Genomic DNA, 19,630 nt, shown 5'->3' on the forward strand with positions numbered 1-19,630 from the left:
ACAAATTACAAAAAAATGCTTGCAACCATACAAAAACCAAAATATCATATGCAGTGCATGCAAAGAACTTCTCCAAGTAATAAAAAGGTAAACCGAATAGAAGAACAGGCACATGATACGAACAGCCGATTCAGGTGACTAATACCACTAGAATGGCAACGCCATATGAAAAGTTGCCTAATTTAGCCAGCAAATAGGAAAATAAACATGAAAATCCACATGATACCATTTCACTCTATCATATCACAAAAACTTAAAAAGTTCAACAACACACACTGGCAGAAAATGGAGACTTATCCTACACTGCCAGTGGGTGGGTTAAGTGATGTGATCAACTTTGAGAATTAAAGTTGGAGACACAGTCTATGAGTCAGAAATTCCACTCCTACATAAAAGTTCTGGAGAATTCATCCACCTGTATGTCATGAAATGCATATGATAATGTTCAAAACAAAATAATTTTCTTGTTGTTGAAAATTATAATATCCAAAACAGAAAAGTCAGTAATTATAGAATATTCATGAAAATTGCTGATATATAACAATGAAAATGGGTGAATTAGAGCTGTATGTTCTTCAACATGGATGAATCTCAAACATGTAGAATTAAAGATGTAAGTTGAACAATATATATTAAGATCTTCATAGGAAATTTTAAATCATTCAAAGCAGCATCATCATTGCTTTCTGAGATATAAATAAGTATAGAAGTATAAATAAATGTATGAGAAAGAAACATCAAATTCAGGATAATGGTTACCTCCAGGAAGGGGGAAGGTGGGGTGATGAGAAAGAGCTATAGAAGTAGAATATGGGTTGTCAACATAAAATAGTAATATCAATATTTGTTATAGTTTTCTTTAGGCTTTCAGATGCCCTGCTACTGATGCCTTTTAGTCACTAAGTTGTGTCCAACTCTTCTGTGATTCCCACAGGCTATTGTCTGCCAGGTTCTCTTTCCATGGGATTTCTCAGGCAAGAATACTGGAGTGGGTTGCCATTTCCTTCTCCAGGGGATCTTCCTGATCCAGGGATTGAACATGAGTTTCCTGCTTGGTAGGCAGATTCTTTACCACTGAGCGACTTAGGAAGCCCCTTCCAGTGTCTTAATATTATATAATAAATTGGATATTTTTGAAGATATAAGCAAGACCCGACACAGGAAGAAAGGTCAGCACTGAAAATGACTCTCAGGAACAGAATCATGCCTACCTGGAGTCTTATGGTCACCCGTGGAGATCCAGACTTGGAGCATTACCAAGAAATACACAGATGAGGGGAAGTTGGGAGTCAGTGGACAAAACAGAGGAAATGACAGCTTGCCTGGACTCTTACTCTGGATCCCTCCAGGCTGACACTCTGGCAACACTTGCAGCCAAGGCAGCTTTCATCCTCACTTGGGACAGTAAAACTTCTGTCCAATTTAAGCCCCTAGCTGCTGCCTCCAATTATCTCTGAATTCAAGTCTTCTGGATGAGACTTGATCAACCACGCAGTTGATCTGATTTCCATGTGATTCCTATAGATCCAAAAAGTCAATAAACTAAACGGGCACTTTTAATAGGATCTCTCACTTCTCTGTCTCAAAAAAAGTAAACACTGCTCTCTGGAAATTGATCAGATACTTGCCACTAGGCTTCGGTGTTGTTTGAAGCTGGTCTGGCATTCAAGCTAGGCTGTACCATTCTCATGCTGGACATAAACAGCTTTATGGAACACTAATATCAGATATGATAATTCTGAGTCCATAATAAATTGAGACAAAACAAAGCCACCTCATAACTTTGTCCAAGCACAGGAAAATGCACAATCACACACTTAAGACCAAATATACCCCTTTCCTGACTGGTGTGAGAGACTGATCTTCTTTACCTATTACAGCATTGTCCTTGCTCTCTTTTGCTCCTCCTGCAGATAAGATTGATTGATACAGCCAATCATACAATTGCTGTTTATGACAGTACCCAACATAGAGCAAATCTTCACTTCCTTAGACCCTCCTAAAAAGTCACAAAACCAATACCCAAATCTTATAACAGGATCCTTCTGACACAATCTTACTGAGAGGCTCCACAGTTTCTTATGATGTGTGCCATCACTCACTGCAGTGAGTAATAAACCCAACTTCAATTACACGTATATCCCTGGTAGTGTTTGGCTGGAGGTCATTGACACTTGCCATCACCTATCTTCAAGGAAAGCCAATTACCTATTGAAGTGAAATCACAATTTCTCAAACTGTTCAAACAGTTGTGCCTACCACTTTGAAGTACAGAAAAGTTGACAGGAAAATGAAATACGGACTACTAGCCCACATCAAAACTGTAATAATCTCCAGTTTCACACAATTTCCTCCTCATTGATCACGACCATAAACATAAAAATTGCCTCCATTGGCTTTTGTTGTTATCTGAGCAGAATACAAGAACTATTTTTTTCATAGCCTGTGAGACAATGATGTAACTTGTACAAAGTCATTCAACTAGCAAGCAGAATGCAAAGGGGCAGTCAAACCCAATGAACACTGTCTAAAACCTGGGTCCACACTTCATCACTGTGTTTTGCCATCTCCAAACTGATCAATAGTGGTAGTACAGAAGAGAGAGGATGAACAGTCCAACCAGAAAACAGCATGTGTGAAAAAATGAATAAACCATCTCTCTAGGTTCCTGGCATGGCAAATGTTTACACATGGTTCAAGAGTAAGCTCTGTGGAGGGAGTTGTGGCAAGTGATGGCATTTGTGATGGCATTAGTTAAATCCTAAGTCTGGCTTGGGAAGGTTAGGCAGGGTCACGTGTGTCAGGAGACAACAACTTTGGATAGTATTTCATAGCCAACAGAGGTTTTAAGACGTGGATGGAGGCAAAGGTGTGCAATCATTAGAGCTATGTTTCAAAATGGTAACTGAACACAGTGAAAGATTAAAGAGGAGAAAGGACTGATAGCCTATGGGAAACATGTTTTATGAAACATGTCTCAAAATTAACACCAAATGGAGGCATTTATTCTATATATAAATCTCTCCAAATCCAGGTGAGATAGCTTTGCTGTTATTTCAATACCCATGGGTTTTAAACAACCATAGTAAGCTTTCATAGCTCAGGGAGTGATAATGCAGTTCAGTTAAATTATGAGCTCTAATTAGGGTTTAATTAGAAATAGAAAGCAGCTTGGTTGGAACCAGGCTTTTGATAGCTAGCAACAAAGCTTCATCTGCATCTTTGTTACAGAATTTTTTTTAAATGCTCTATGTGTTGAATTAAGGAAGATAGTGATTTTGAGTCTATTCTGCAAAACCCATGGGCTCCATGAATCACCACGAGGCGATATTGGAGAGAAATACCACAGAAGAGCCCCTGTATTTGTATTCCTGCTTCACTTCCCAAACCCTGTTGAAAGCCTACACCCAGAAAACCAAGGTGACAGGTAATAGATTTCATCTTGATTAAATTTAATGCTATTGAGGAGGGCATGGCAACCTATTCAAGTATTCTTGCCTGGAGAATCCCATAGACAGAGGAGCCTGGTGGGCTACAGTCCATGGGGTCACAAAGAGTCGGATATGACTGAAGTGACTTAGCACAAACTTAACACTAATCAAAGGTTAGGGACTGAAAAGAATAGGATTCTGAGAAAATGTGCCTTGGCACAACAAGGAAGAGAATTTGGGAGAGATTTTGATAGATAAGCTACAGGGGTGAGTGGTGGCAACAGAGATAGTGACTTAACACCTGGAAGTATTCTCTCCAAGCAGAAGACACAAATCAGAACAAGGATTCAGGACTTCCTTGGTGGTGCAGTGGATAGGAATCCACCTACCAATGCAGGGCATATGGGTTCGATCCCTGGTCCAGGAAGACCCCACATGCCACGGAGCAACTAAGCCTGTGTGCCACAACTACTGAGCCCATGTTCTAGAACCCTCAAGACCCAATACTGAAGCCCATGAGCCTAGAGCACATGCTCCACAAGAGAAGCCAACACAATAGGAAGCCCACACACCACAACAAAGCATAGCTCCCACTCTTCACAATTAGAGAAAGCCCGTGCAGAACAATGAAGAATCAATGCAGCTAAAAATTAACTAATTTTTAAAAAAGAACAGGGATTCACCATAGCCTTATAGGAGTCAAACATAGCCTTGCAAGCACTTGATACATTTGTTCTGTCCAATATATCTTATAATTATTTTCTATACTCCCTTATATCTCATGACCTTTCTCCTAGTAGGTCAGAAGCATTCACATTGTCTCTAGAAGAAATAAATTCCTTATAGCAAGATAACCAAGAAAACAGTAAATATTGACATTTTATTTTATTCCTAAAATAGGTTTTTCTATTAACAGAAGAAATAGTTGTGAAAGTCTTAACTCAAAAGAGAAGGGTTGGCTGATCAAAGGGAAAGCTGTGAAAGAGACAGGGAATGACAATAGGTTGGAAAGACAATGGAAGACATTGATTCCCCAGACCAAATGAGGATGACCTGACCTGGGAAAGGTGGGGTGAGCTTCAAAGAGATTGTTTTAACCAAAACTGTGGCCTAGCGGAAAGAAGCAAATCTGGCAGCCTGCTGGCCTAGGAAGAAATACTTTAGTTCAAGTAATACATGCAAAAACACAGTCATTGAGAAGTGTAGTGGTCAACTGTTATTTCATGTGCTTGAAAATATGTTGCATGTTATGTCAGTTGAACTCAAATGCATGAAATGAGTGTTTTACTGGAGTGTGCCAGAGTTGCAATGATACATGGAGACATAGGGGAGAAAAAGGAGAAGGGTCTATTCTGGATTCAACTTTAAGAGTTGCTTGTGCAACCAACTCAGTTGGCATTTGGCCACGTGAACAGAGATTCAAAGCACCATTCCAGTCTGCCTTCCCTAACACAACTTACATGGCAATTCTATTCATGCTGATAATGTTATAGTGAGTGTTGGAGGACGGGCATAATAATACAGTGGAATCATAAGGTGAAGAGATTAACTGGTTGCTCCAAGGGAAACCTTTGGGTGTTGAGATCATCTTGGACACATGGTTGTTGTTGTTCAGTCACTAAGTTGTGTCTGACTTTTTGTGACCCCATGGACTGCAGCACGCCACACCTCCCTGTCCTTCACCATCTCCCAGAGATTGCTTAAACTCATGTCCACTGAGTCGGTGATGTCATCCAACCATATCATCCTCTGTTGTCCCCTTCTCTTCCTGCCTTCAGTCTTTCCTAGCATCAGGGTCTTTCCTAATGAGTCAGCTCCTTGCATCAGGTGGCCAAAGTATTGGAGCTTCAGCTTTAGCATCAGTCCTTCCAATGAATATTCAGGACTGATTTCTTTTAGGATTGGCTAGTTGGATCTCCTTGCAGTCCAAGGGACTCTCAAGAGTCTTCTCCAACACCACTGTTCAAAAGCACCAGTTCTTCAGTGCTCAGCCTTCTTTGTGGTCCCACTCTCACAACCATATATGACCACTAGAAAAACCATAGCTTTGACTAGATGAAACTTTGTTGCCAAAGTAATGTCTCTGCTTTTTAATATGACGACTGGGTTTGTCATAGCTTTTCATCCAAGGAGCAAGCGTCTTTTAATTTCATGGCTACAGTCACCATCTCCAACGATTTTGGAGCCCCAAAAATAAAATTTATCACTGTTTCCTGCTTCCCCATCTATTGACCATGAAGTAATGGGGCCAGATGCCATCATCTTTGTTTTTCCATTCTTTGTTTTTTAACCATTGAGTTTTAAGCCAGTTTTTTCACTCTCCTCTTTCACCTTTATCAAGAGGCTCTTTAGTTCATCTTCGTTTTCTGCCATAAGGGTGGTGTCATCTGCATATCTGAGGTTATTGGTGTTTCTCCAGGCAACCTTGAGAACTCCAGCTTGTGCTTCCTCCAGCCCATCATTTCACATGATGTACTCTGCAGATGAGTTAAATAAGCAGGGTGACAATATACAGCCTTGACGTATTCCTTTTCCTATTTGGAACCAGTCTGTTATTCCATGTCCAGTTCTAACTGTTTCTTCCTGACCTGCATACAATTTTCTCAGGAGGCAGGTCAGGTGGTCTGGTATTCCCATCTCTTTAAGAATTTTCCAGTTTGTTGTGATGCACACAGTCAAAGGCTTTAGCGTAGTCAATGAAGCAGATGTTTTTCTGGAATTTTCTTGGTTTTTCTATGATCCAACAGATGTTGGCAATTTGATCTCTGTTTCCTCTGGCTTTTCTAAATCCAGCTTGTACATCTGGAAGTTCTCAGTTCATGTACTGTGGAAGCTTAGCTTGGAGAATTTTGAGCATTACTTTGTTAGCATGTGAAATGAGTGCAATTGTGTTGTAGTTTGAGTGCAATTACTCCCTCTGGCATGGTCACAATCAGGACAAAAAAAAAGGAAATGTCAACTTATGATTTCATTGTATTCCTTTTCTTTCTGTTGGCATTATTGCTTGGAAAGAAATTCCAGAGCTGATGTTATACATTGTAATTACCATCTATCATCCATATGGATTTTTTAAAGGACATTGTTAACACACCAGAATGGATAAAAGATAACTTTTAAATTTTACCTTCATGAAAAATTTACTGAATATTTTATTTATCACCAGTAGTGAGAATGTTGTCTTACATTTTCTGCAGAGGTATTTTGGGGAATACCCTCAAAAGATACAGCTGTAATAGAGTGAGGAAAGCAAGACTCAAGACTGGGTCAAAGATAAAGTTGACCTACAATGCTGTTGCAACTGAATCTCATTCAATCCTACGAGGAACCCTGGACCTGGAATGACCCTTCACAGTTATCCCAAATCGAGCCTCGGGGCTGAGTCTTCATATCCTTCTTCAGTCATAGACCACAGGCCATGGCCTCTAGGGAGGGTAACCTTGGATGAGACAGTTCCCAGAAGCTCAGGGCAATTTTAGCGGAAGGCATAGCAATGATCCATTGGAAGCAAATATTTCCAGCACTGGAGGATAAGTGATAATGAGAGGAGCTGGCCAAGAATCTGAATATACATTACAAGCTTCACATGAAGTACAATTAGAGTATTAACGTGAGAAACTATTATCTAGGCAATGCTTCAATTCTCACTCTTAGAAAGACTCCATGAATGCAGGCAGGGCCCCCCATCTTTGCTCCACCAGCCTACCAGCTTTCATTTACAAACCGCAGTCCATAACAGATAAGCTACTAGAGAAATCTGGGTCTGCCTGAAAAGTGATGGATGACCACAGTGGGGGGCAAAAATACCTACATGTTTGTCTAGCTATCCAATCTGGACACCATGAAAGGGAGTAAGAGGAGTGGGAGATTTGTTACTTTTATTTTCCTTAGGATTTCATGTGCAAGTAAATGTAAGCCACCTCTTATGTATTATAAGTTCAGCCCTTTGCAGTGTAAACTACATTTGCCATGTGAACACTGAGTTGCTGACTTGTGTCCTTATGAATTACAGAAGCAGGAATATTGGAATCCAGCAGTGATGGTGTGTGCTGATGGGCAAATTTTTCCTCTTTTGCATCCTTTTCATTGTTGATATAAAGTAATCTCTTGGCTTCCAGTGGCTAATTTTAATGTTACAGTGGCTTCCTTCAGCTCAACTCTAAACTCTACACCTCTTAGTGGGAGAGAGAAACAAAGAATAAAGGTTGCCATTAGAAAAAGCTTTTAAATGATTTTAAATATACATTTTTAAACATAAAAATATTAAACAATGTGTATGTATGCATACATACGGGTTTTCCTGGTAGCTCAGCTGATAAAGAACCTACATTCAACCCAGGAGACCTGGGTTCAATGCCTGGATTGAGAAGATTCCTTGGAGAAGGGCATGACAACCCACCCCAGTGTTCTTGCCTGGGAATCCCCATAGACAGAGGAGCCTGGTAGGCTACAGTCCATGGGGTCACAAAGAGTCAGACACGACTGAGTGATTAAGCACAGCACAATACATGCATACATAAATGAACATATTTATATATGTGTGACTTTATTCTTATAAAGTTTCTCTTAAGCTGTTTTTTTTTAACCTTAGTGTTGTCTTTTAATACCTAGGGCTTCCCTAGTGTCTCAGATGGTAAAAAATGTGCCTGCAATGCAGGTTTAATCCCTGGGTTGGCAAGAACCCCTGGTGAAAGGAATGGCTACCCACTCCAGTATTCTTGCTTGGAGAATTCCATGGACAGAGGAGGCTGGCAGGCTATGGTCCACGGGGTCTCAAAGAGTCAGACACCAACTGAGCGACTAACATTTTAACACCTATAGTGTCTTTTACTGATGAAATGCTAATTTTTTGCTTAGAAATTATTTCCATTTAATTTTCTTCTTTTGGTTTAGTTCAAGGTAAATTCAGTATTTTTTTTTTTTAGTATTGAATTATGCCTTTTTTCTTAAATTGCTTCTTACTCTTGATCTAGTTATGCTCCTCAATCTGAGTACATCCAGAGAGAGATACTAACAATTGGTGGATATCACTCAATATAATTCTGTATTGCAAACATAGAGAACATACTTATGGACATGTCTTGTTGGAGAGGAAGGAGAAGGTGGGATATATGGAGAGAGTAACATGGAAACATACATTACAGTATGTAAAATAGATAGCCAATGGGAATTTGCTGTATGATTCAGGAAACTCAAGCCAGGTAACAACCTACAGGGGCGGGATGGGGAGGGAGATGGGAGGGGTCAAGTGGAAGGGCACATGGGTAAACATAGGGCTGATTCATGTTCATGTTTGGTAGAAACCAATACAATACTGTAAAGCAATTATTCTTCAATTAAAAATAAATAAATTTTTAAAAATCAAACAATGAAAAATACACTTCAGTGTTGGGATTTTAAATGATATTTTACTTCTCCCATATTTTTCTATTACTTGAATTTTAAATAAATTTCATTTTTTATCAGGGCTTCCCAGGTGGTGCAGTGGTAAGCAGGAGTCACAAAAGATGCAGGTTCAGTCCCTGGATTGGGAAGATCCCCTGGAGAAGGGAATGGCAACCCGCTCCAGTATTCTTGCCTGGAAAATTCCATGGACAGAGGGGCCTGTTGGGCTATAGTCCATGGGGTCACAAAGAGTTGTACATGACTGAGCATCAGCACTGACCTGGCTTTGGCTACCTTTTGAACATCATCTCTCCCTAATGGGGCAGGGTTACTCCAAAGGATACAGTGTAAGAAAAGAAGGGGAGAAAAAATGAGAAGCCATCCAGAAACTAGAAGGGTGCTCTGAGGAGCTGTATGAAATGGAGGGTTATAATAGGCCACAGGAGGGTGGGGCAAGAAGGTTTCTTTTTTTAATCAAACTAAGATAAATAATACTACAATTTAAGAAGAAAATACAGGAGGAGGAACATGAAGCTCCATTAAGCTTTATTTCAGTATAGATAGATAATCTTTTTATTCCCATTTCATTACTTCAACCTCAAATTGATGAAATGAAAACCATGAACAGAGACAGTCCTGTGTCTGGCCCAAGAGAACTGAAAATTGAAATGGTCAGAAGCATGGGACTATGAGGTGGGGCTTTTTTTACTTTCATTTCTTAATATATAGTCTTAATTTGTATATTTCCTCAAAATAAGTCTCCTGGAGGAAATATAAAATATGGATGTGAAAGTGAAGCAATTCAAATAAGCCCCCTACTGGGGTCACACTTGAAATCATGGATTAATGAACTAACAACAACAACAAATGAGCAAATATTAATTTAATGAATAGGATAAGGGTTACTCTCCTTCATGTTTCTTACTCTGCTTTTGGAATTTGCTTTTTTTTTTAATTACAGAAGAGAAAAAAGTTTGGAAAAGTAGAGAAAAATGCATATGAAGAATAACGATCATTCATAATTTCATTTCCCAGAGGCAGCTACCATTAACATTTTAGTTTAATTTCAGGGTTTTTTCCTAAGCATTTTGATTGGCATCTGGAATAATAATAATAATATATATATATGTATGTATATTGTTTTCTCTATGTAACATGATATATTGAAAAGTTCTTATGAACTTTTATACAAATAGATGATTGGAGAAATCATAAAATGTAAATTAAACTCATCTTGCCACCTAGATATACACAATTTTTGTTCTGTGTACTTCCAAGCTTTCTTTATTTTAAGCTTCAGCAACTTTTATTTTCATGGGTGAGAGAATCCCTGCCACCAGGGGCAAGAAGTGGGAGCTGAGGATCAACTGTTGGGTTCTGTGCCCAAGACACAGGCTACTGCCTGACGCCTATCTCTACACATTCACTGAGAGCAACCCCTCATAGGAGCCTCCGGCCAGAGTCAAAGGTAGCTTCTGAGAGCCAGGAATTGGGTAGCTGACTCCAATTTTTGCCAGTGGCCTAATGTAACCTGGGGGATAGAGTTCTGGTGTAGATGGACCAAGCAGTGACTTGGTGGCTCATTCAGTCCTAATTGAGAGGCAGCAGCTTTCTCTGCCTCCTGTTGGAACAGGCCCTGAGATAAGATACAGCCCCCTGGCTTCTAGTGTCTGTAACCAGGAACCTCCCAGCATCACAGTCACTCTGAGGCCAGAGGGGCTCCCATCCTGCTCAGGGAAAGCAACGGAGTCAGACTCAGTTCCCAGGATGACTGGGTCTTCTGAGGATGGCACCAAATGTCCAAATCCCTGGACAGACAGACAAGCTCCTTGGCACTGCAGATTCGCCACAGCCACAGACACAGCAGTGATGGTACTCAGGGCATGGGCCAGAGGGGCAGCCTCAGCAGGGAGCAGCTCGCTGAGCACTGAAGCTGGAATGGCACTAATAATGTGGTCTGCCTCCAGGCTGCTGTCCCCTAGAGACACCTTCCAGCGCCCTTCTGCCCGGAGACTGAGACCACAGACTGGCTGGCCTTGGAGAACACTGACACCCCTACTAGTCAGGTGGGCGTTGATGGCCTGGGGCAAAGTCTCCAGCCCTCCACGGAGTGACCACTGGCACTAGCACTCAGCCCAAGCTTGGCGAATATGTGCTGTACCCAGCTGTGGGCCCCACCCTGCCCCCAGCAGCAGCCCCAGTAATATGGAACGATAGGTTTGCTCACCTTGGAAGAGACTGGGAAAGCAGGACCTGATGCTGAGCTCACAGCTGTTGCCTGCAAACACTCCAAGCAAGAGACTGTCCATAGCTAGAGACGCCACCTCAGAACCAAAGTGGCGCCAGGCAAAACAGTGCACAGTCTCATCAGGGTCTTTGCCACGAGGGGTGGTCAAATCCCTCAGCCCGGCCCAGAACAGAGGCTTGGAGAAGGGACGGGAAGGGCGGAGGAGCCCCCTGATGCAAGAGGGCATGGCGTGTAGAGCACCACAAACGCGCAGTTGTACTGAAAGTACCTAAGAATGTTTGTTTCACACATGGTAATTTTGAATATTTCTATTAAATTTAGTTTTGTAATTTAGTAGGAAAAAACCTCTATTGTCTTAAATTGCATGCTTTTGATTACTATCAAGGCTAAATATTTTCACAGAATTACTATATTTTTTCTCTTTCTAGACTTTACATATTTTTACTGATATGCTTATTCATTATAACCATTTAAAATGTGAGTCAACATTACTTCTTTATCATTTATGTTTTTAATATACTCATAATCATTTTTCTCATCTAATTGAATTGGCTAATATTAAAGTTAAATAGCAATTAATACCAGAAGCTTTTTTTCCCTTTTCATACAGTTCATGGGGTTCTCAAGGCAAGAATACTGAAGTGGTTTGCCATTGCCTTCTCCAGTGGACCACATTCTAGCAGTCATGTATGGATGTGAGAGTTGGACCATAATGAAAGCCGAGTGCCAAAGAATTGATGCTTTTGAACTGTGGTGTTGGAGAAGACTCTTGAGAGTCCCTTGGACTGCAAGGAGATCCAACCAGTCCATCCTAAAGGATATCAGTCCTGAATATTCATTGGAAGGACTGATGCTGAAGCTGAAATTCCAATACTTTGGCTACCTGACACAGAAAGCTGACTCATTAGGAAAGACCCTGATGCTGGGACAGATTGTCATCCCCTTCTCCTCCTGCCTTCAGAGGATGAGATGGCTGGATGACATCAGCACCTCAATGGACATAAGTTTGAGCAAGCTTCCGGAGTTGGTGATGGACAGGAAGACTAGTGTGCTGCAGTCTATGGAGTCACAAAGAGTCAGTCATGACTGAGCAACTGAACTGAACTGAACAGAAGCTCTGCTCTTATCATGATTTTAATGAAATGAAATCTAGTCTTTCAACAACTAAACATGCCTGATAGCTTGAGATTATTTTTTACATATCAATTTCATCTAATCCTATTCCACTAAACTTATTTTTTTTCATTTATTTTTATTAGTTGGAGGCTAATTACTTTACAATATTGTAGTGGTTTTTGTCATACATTGAAATGAATTAGCCATGGATTTACATGTATTCCCCATCCCGATCCCCCCTCCCACCTCCCTCTCCACGCAATCCCTCTGGGTCTTCCCAGTGCACCAGGCCCGAGCACTTCTATCATGCATCCAACCTGGGCTGGTGATCTGTTTCACCCTAGATAATATACATGTTTTGATGCTGTTCTCTTGAAACATCCCACCCTTGCCTTCTCCCACAGAGCCCAAAAGTCTGTTCAATATTAGAAAAAGTAGTTAATTGCTTTTTATATTATCAATAAAATGTATATTGATAGATGCTAAAAAGGCATTTGAAATTTGAAACACATCCTGATTTTAAAAAATAAGTTTATCAGTGATATTGGCCTGTCTGAGCTTTTCTTATTTTTCGAATGACATTATCTATACTTTATTGGATAACAAAAGAGAGAGAATTACTAAACTGAACCCTTTCTATCTTTCTTCAGGCAATTCATTTTACAACATATATTGTTGATTTCCTTTTATTTAATACTTTTACCCAATTTTGTATGATTTATCTGCTAGATTCCAGATGAAGAACATTCTATGGAGGAATACAATGTGACCTGGCAATCTGCAGGTTCCCCTTTGATCTAGTTTACCTTCTATTTTATTGACCTAGCGAAAAGCATAATAGAATTGGAAGGAAGGAGGAGAAGGCAAGTCTCAGAGGGTTATAATGAAAAACACAGACTCTGGAATTTCCCAGGTGGTGTTAGTGATAAAAAAAAATATATATATATATATATATATATATATATATATATATATATATATATATGCCTGCCAATACAGGAAACAGAGGAAACACAGGTTCAATTCCTGGATCAGGCAGATTCCTGGGAGAAGGGCATGGCAAGCCACCCAGTATTCTTGCCTGGAGAATCCCATGGATGGAGGACCCTCGCAGGCTACAGATCATGGGGTCACAGAGAGTCAGACACAACGGAAGCAACTTAGCAGGCATGCTACTTTCAGCTCAAGATTCAATAACTAGTATTTTTAATTCCGTATCTTTTTTCTCTTTGATAGGTTATGAAAATGTAGCAAGATAACACTTAGTCTCAAGTAGCTCCTCTTATGGCGAAGGAAATGGCAACCCACTCCAGTATTCTTGCCTGGAAAATCCCATGGATAGAGGAGCCTGGTAGGCTACAGTCCATGGGGTCGCAAAGAGTCGGACACGACTGAGTGACTTCACTCACTCAGCTCCTCTTACATACTAATTGTTCTATAAAGGTTAACATTATTAACTATTGTATGGCCCTGTGACCTCTCTGATGCAATCTGCCACTGCAACTTTCCTTTCCTTGGGTTCCTCTACCCTACCCCAGGTACCTACTTCAACTAGGAGGGCTGGTCAGAGAAAGTAGAAATGCCCAGAAATGCCATAATAAGGTGTGTTGTTCAGCTGTACTTCCTTGCATGTTTGTGGTTTTAAACAAAGTCTCTACAGGGACAATCCACATCTCCCATAAGTGTTCCATTCCTTATTTTGCAGAAGGTCAAGAGTACCGCTCAGCTCTCAGCAAAATTTGGCCAGTGCTTTATAATTTGAGGTTGTTATAGATATTATCCCTTCTTTTATTGGGATGATGTAGATGATGACTTATGCTCTTCCTACCGTTTCTGTCAGTTATTAAGAAAATGATGAGAATATGCATGCCTTAAACTTGAAGATTTCTAACAGAAATCTGGAATAGTTTAATAGCTTAAGAATGATCTGAAAGAACTCACATGTGAGGTACTCCAGGCTGAAACCTAATAGTGAATCCTTAAAATCTAGAGTGATCATTACTTATATTTGCTACTTAAGGTTTTTAGTAGCTGATATTTTCAAAATTTCACTTGAGATTTCTTATTTTATAACTTCTATTTTTAATTGCTTTAATGTTTCTGTTATATCCCTTCATTCAAACACTATGTATGTGTGGTCTGTCCATTATTTGCATTGCCAGGATGTGAGATATTTACTGGTCTTTCCAAAAAGCCTATTCATGGCTTTATTTTTATGCTTTTGTCCTATATTTGATTCTATCTCTCATTTTCCTTAGCTTAATTTCTAGTTTGTCTAGATTTTTAAATAGAATACCTGGTCTATTTTTATTCTTTGTTGTTAATAAAACATTTGCAGTTTTGATTCTACATTATTTTGTTTGCATAACTAAGGACAATGAAATAGTCTATGAAAAGACTAAACATTAACTATTCTCAGTTTTTGCTTGTAGGCTAGTTCAATTTTTGGTTGATTATAATCATTTTATTTTGTTAAAAACACTACTTTCATGGGTATAGTAATACATATTTTTGAAAAAAATCTGAAAAATTCCTAAAGCCAGAAGGATGCTTTGCACTAAAGAATCTAGAATACATTTCTTAATATCCCCTGACTTTACAAAGTTAATTATTTTCAAAACACTGTAATATTTAGCATCAATAACCTGTGACATTAATTGTGGTAAGTGGACAGGCATAGTCAAAAAGGGCCAACATTAAATCTTATCTTTGCTCATTGCCCTCAGATGTTCTCAAGTTTCATTTTATTGGGAAAAAAAAATCTGTCACTTTTGAAAATTATTTTAATTTCACTTGTATCTTAGTGAAAAATATACTTGGCATTACATATCATTGTAGGGGGGCGTCCGTGGTGGCTTTGATGGTAAGAAACTGCCTTCAGTGAGGAGGTCTGGGTTCAGTCCCTGGGTTGGGAAGATCCCCTGGAGAAGGCAAAGGCTTCTCACTCCGGTATCCTTGCCTGGAGAATCCCCATGGACAGAGGAGCCTCGGGCACTTCTGGGGGTCGCAAGAGTTGGACTATGACTGAGTGACTAACACTAATCATCATAGGCAAAGAATTAACTGTTTTCTCCATAAAGCTATTGTGAAAAGATGATGAAATGGTTAAGATGATGGTGAAATGGTTGAGAGAAGGCTGACATAACAAGCCACTGGAGATAGCTATCTTCTGTTGGGAGGCTGTGATAAGGAAATGGAGATCTCCAGGAACAGTGTTAGGAACTTGACATATGCTTATCAAAAGACTGTGTGTAGAAATAACCAAAAATATGTGCTCAAGTAACTCGTCCTCTTCACAGTAACCTGAGGTTCATTTAGACTCCATGCAAATTGTCCTGTCACAATGGCTAATACTGAAAATATCAAACTTACCATCAGGTACTAAATTCCATACATGCAAAATTTCATTTCATCTTCAAGATAACACTATATGGTTTTATTAATATGATAGACTGAACTAAAAAATAACTATTCCCACTGCAAATGCTTAGAAATTCTGGAGAAAGGAGAAGCATTTTTAAATACATTAACGGGTTGTTAGGAAAAAGAAGAAAAAGCCTTGAGCATAAGAAACTTAAATAGTGGAAAATACACACACATTGACACTGCAATAGCCAGGGATCAACAGGACTAGTATGCAGGAGGAGACAGAAACAGGGAGGTCTCCTCTAATTGCTAGGGGTTCAGGTCCTAATGTCCATGCAGGCGATCAGACCTGCATGAGATCAGAAATTGAAATGTAAATCCTTGGATAAAGCCAGGACCCTCAAAGTGCTATACCCTTAGAAAATGGGGAACAGATAAAAATCTGCCTACTGTCACAGGGAGACAGCAATAATATTTTCACTATCTTGGATTTTGCATAAGTTTTTAAAAATTACCTCATCAAAACCTCAAGCCTACCTTATCTGGAGGTTTGAGTCCAACTTATAATGCCCATAAGTGATGAAAATTCAAGCTGGTACCATAGAGACAAACAGCATGAGAAAATGAAAAACTGCTCTGAATCAGTGCTATGTGAAATGCCTACAAGGGGGGGAAATGACATATGTAAGTTCCCAGTCAAAAATAATGAAATATGCTAGAAAATAAGCAGTGGACAGAATAAGTAAAATGAATAGCCTCTGAGAATGACAAATAATCTGAATAAGCTTAGACTATTTTAAATGCCTGAAGAGATAAAAGAATGGAAATAAACATAAGGAATCATAAGAAATACAAGAAATCTAGAAATAGGACTTCTTGAAATGCATATGATTTTCACTGATATTTAAAATCTAGTTGAGGTAAAAAAAAAAACAACTAATTCAATACAGTCAGTGTATAATCAATTAAAAAAGAACTGAGGAAATAACCCAAGATGTATAAATGGGTTATAAGATGATACAACTCTAAGAGATGTTAAAAGATATGGAGAACAGGAGAGCATTCAACAAATGTCTATTAGGAGGTTTTAAAAAATGAGAATGAAGGAGAGCAATATTCAAAGAGGTAATGACTGTGAAGCTTTCTGAATTACTCAAATACATGAAATCTCAGATTGAATAAGCGCCAGAACTCCTGAGCAAGTTAAACAATATCTATCAAATGGACCAAAAACAAAAACTTATAAGTTACCAGAAAGGAAAAAAAGATTACCCAGCAAAGCAATACACTGATAGAGTTCTAACAGCAAAACAGAGACCAAGAAAGCAATGATGAAATTGAGTCACAGAAAGGTCAGGTATTTTCTCTTAAGACTGGTAACAAACAGTGGTAGAGTCAGTGCTTAAAGATATCTGATTCAAAGCCCACATTGAACATCACAGTGCCCCTTTCTGGATAGTACCTTAGACAATTATCTTTATCTCATCTTTAGTGGTGGGAGAGGCTCCCTGTGGCTCAGTCACAGGTGACCTGAGATCAATCCCTGGGTCAGGAAGATCATCCTGAGAAGGAAATGGCAACACACTCCAGTATTCTTGCCTAGAAAATCCCATGGAGAGAGGAGCCTGGAGGGCTACAGTCCATGGGGTTGCAAAAGAGCCGGACATGACTTAAAAACCACCACCACCATCTTTATAGAGAAGGGTGGGGGGGATCTAATTTCTCTCAATAATTCAAGAACTGAAATTTTGAGAAAAACCATGTGTGTGCCATTAAACAAATATGAAATTGAACTATTAATATTTATAAAAATTCAAAGTAGGATTTGGAGTGCTGCTCCTAAGCAGTAGTGCAGATTATAGATTCCACACTGCATCCAACTAAACTGTATTTAGACATGTCTGAAGGTGAAACACTCTTGACAATGTCGTGCAAAATGGAAGAAAGTGGGTGGACTTTAATGGATAAAAATATTTTCAATTTTTAATTAGGCATGCCATATGTAGTAAATGGAGAAATCTTAATCAACATCTCAATTTCCCACATCATCTCTAAAGCATATGATCTTGCATATAAATGAGCTGGGCAGCAGATCTTTAGTGAATGTTACACATGTATTTGTAGTCTCAGTAGTAGGTGAAATTATTTTTAAAATGGGACAGATTCTTTCACAGCTTGTTAACTCGGTCTGAAAATAATTCCCAAAGTAAGGAATATGGCGATGTAAGTTAAAATAAATATTTGACCTCCAACAGTGTACTCTTTGAAGGACAACACATCCTCACATATATAAAATTTTTTCATCACAGCTCAAAAAAGGTGAAAGTCACTGAATTTTTAAAATACTTTCTACATGAAAATGTTTCAATATTATATGGTACAAAAGAAAAAAAATAGTCATCTTACCAGAAAATTGTTGTTCTGAAATTATAAACACTTTTATTTCCTTTATTAACAAAAGCTATTAAATGAGTGACCAGAGAATGGTCACAGGACTAGAATAGGCTCAACAGTATACTAATTAAAATTACTTTCATGTAATATTGCAAGCTCACTTTTTAATAAATGAAACACCTACTGGGAGGTGAGTGGTATAGCTGAAGCTTAAACGATTAGGTTTAAATCCTTCCTATCCTATGACCTTGGAAAGTTACTTAAACCTCTGTACTTTCGTGTGGATAAAGGCGATAACACTTATTTCAGGTTTTTGGTGAAGATTAAACAAGATAAGGTATCAAGAAATCTACAACTAGAAGTCATCTTTATCTCCAATTAAATGTGCCAATAGTAAAGCCGATATGGAAGCTGTTGGGAAACTCTCAGGTCCTGACAAGAAAAGCAAGCACTCACACATACTTGAAGCATGTGTAGTATCTGGGTACCCAAGAGAGGCAACCACAGGCCTTGGTTTATCTTTATTCAGAATTCCCCAAACCTGTCACTAGAGGTCTATCCTGAAGAAGACCCAACCTTCACACAAGAGGGAGTGTGTTCTGCCTGACAAGGCTGTTCATGACACTCCATACCACGTGACTAGATAGAAATTACAAAACAGCAACAAAAAGTCACATTTCAAAAAGTTAATAATGTAATCCACTGAGATAGAAATGGATTAGGACTGAGTGTCAATTTATTCTGCTCCATTTCATGACTTGAGCTGATAGGACAGAGCTTATCAGACAAGTGGCCCAAACATTAGTAGTTTCAGCCTTTGACATTCCTCATGATACTGAAACAGGAATCTGAGTTCTTGTTCACAGAACCAAAGAATGAACTTCACAAACACACAAACACTCATTGTAGCAAGCAAATATGATTTATTAAAGAGAAAGAAAGTACAAGGCTCTCAGCATAGACATTGAGAAAGGGTAAGGAGTCCTCCCAAAAGTGGGACTTAACAACAGTTTATAACCTTACCAGTATTAATCTGCACATTTTTGGTTGGCTCACATTCTTAAAATACATCATTTCTAACCAATCAGTTTAAAGGTCAAAATGCTTAACTTAAAGTCTTTATGGTTTTTCTTGATCCTCAGATTAAGTTGCCACCCTTTTTCATGCCCCTTGGCCACTTTACAATGGACCAGATATATGGGCTAGACATTAATGATCACCTGTTGTTTTTCCCTCAACCACGTTCCCTTGGATCTGAGTGCTGATAAATTATCAGTCCAAGGACACATTCCAGGAATTTGGGACAAACAGTATTAGCTAAAGGTTAATGGAGTGAGATATTTAATGAAAACAAGACCGAGGTCTCACAGTCCTACACTGACTGCCCAGAAACTTCTACCTCAATACTATGAGGAGAAGGTCCTCAACATTTGGCAATCCCCTTCATAGACTAGTGCCCTGGTTTTTTTTGGCACACCCAAAACAAACCCTGACATTTTCCACCAACCACAGCCCCAGCCCTGACCTATTAGGAAAGGAATGGACCTGGGATGAAGGTCAGTAGCTCTTGCCTGTTCCCCTGTGACAATCATGGGATTTCACTTACTCCAACAGACCTCTCTTCCCCAACAACACTCCATCCAGGCAATATAAAGTCACTGAGCACTGACCATACTATAGTAATAGTCCTGTT

General features: G+C 39.2%; 1 long non-coding RNA gene and 1 pseudogene across 3 annotated transcripts in view; both read right to left on the bottom strand.

Annotated features, from left to right (window-relative positions):
• Positions 1–19,630, bottom strand: part of LOC139035922 (uncharacterized) — a 395,918-nt gene that overhangs the window by 296,278 nt on the left and 80,010 nt on the right. The gene's annotated exons all lie outside the window — the stretch shown is intronic.
• On the bottom strand, positions 10,177–11,296 carry LOC110146129 (protoporphyrinogen oxidase-like; annotated as a pseudogene).

The sequence above is a fragment of the Odocoileus virginianus genome, chromosome 7 (assembly GCF_023699985.2).
Source record: "Odocoileus virginianus isolate 20LAN1187 ecotype Illinois chromosome 7, Ovbor_1.2, whole genome shotgun sequence".
Classification (NCBI taxonomy): Eukaryota; Metazoa; Chordata; class Mammalia; order Artiodactyla; family Cervidae; genus Odocoileus; species Odocoileus virginianus.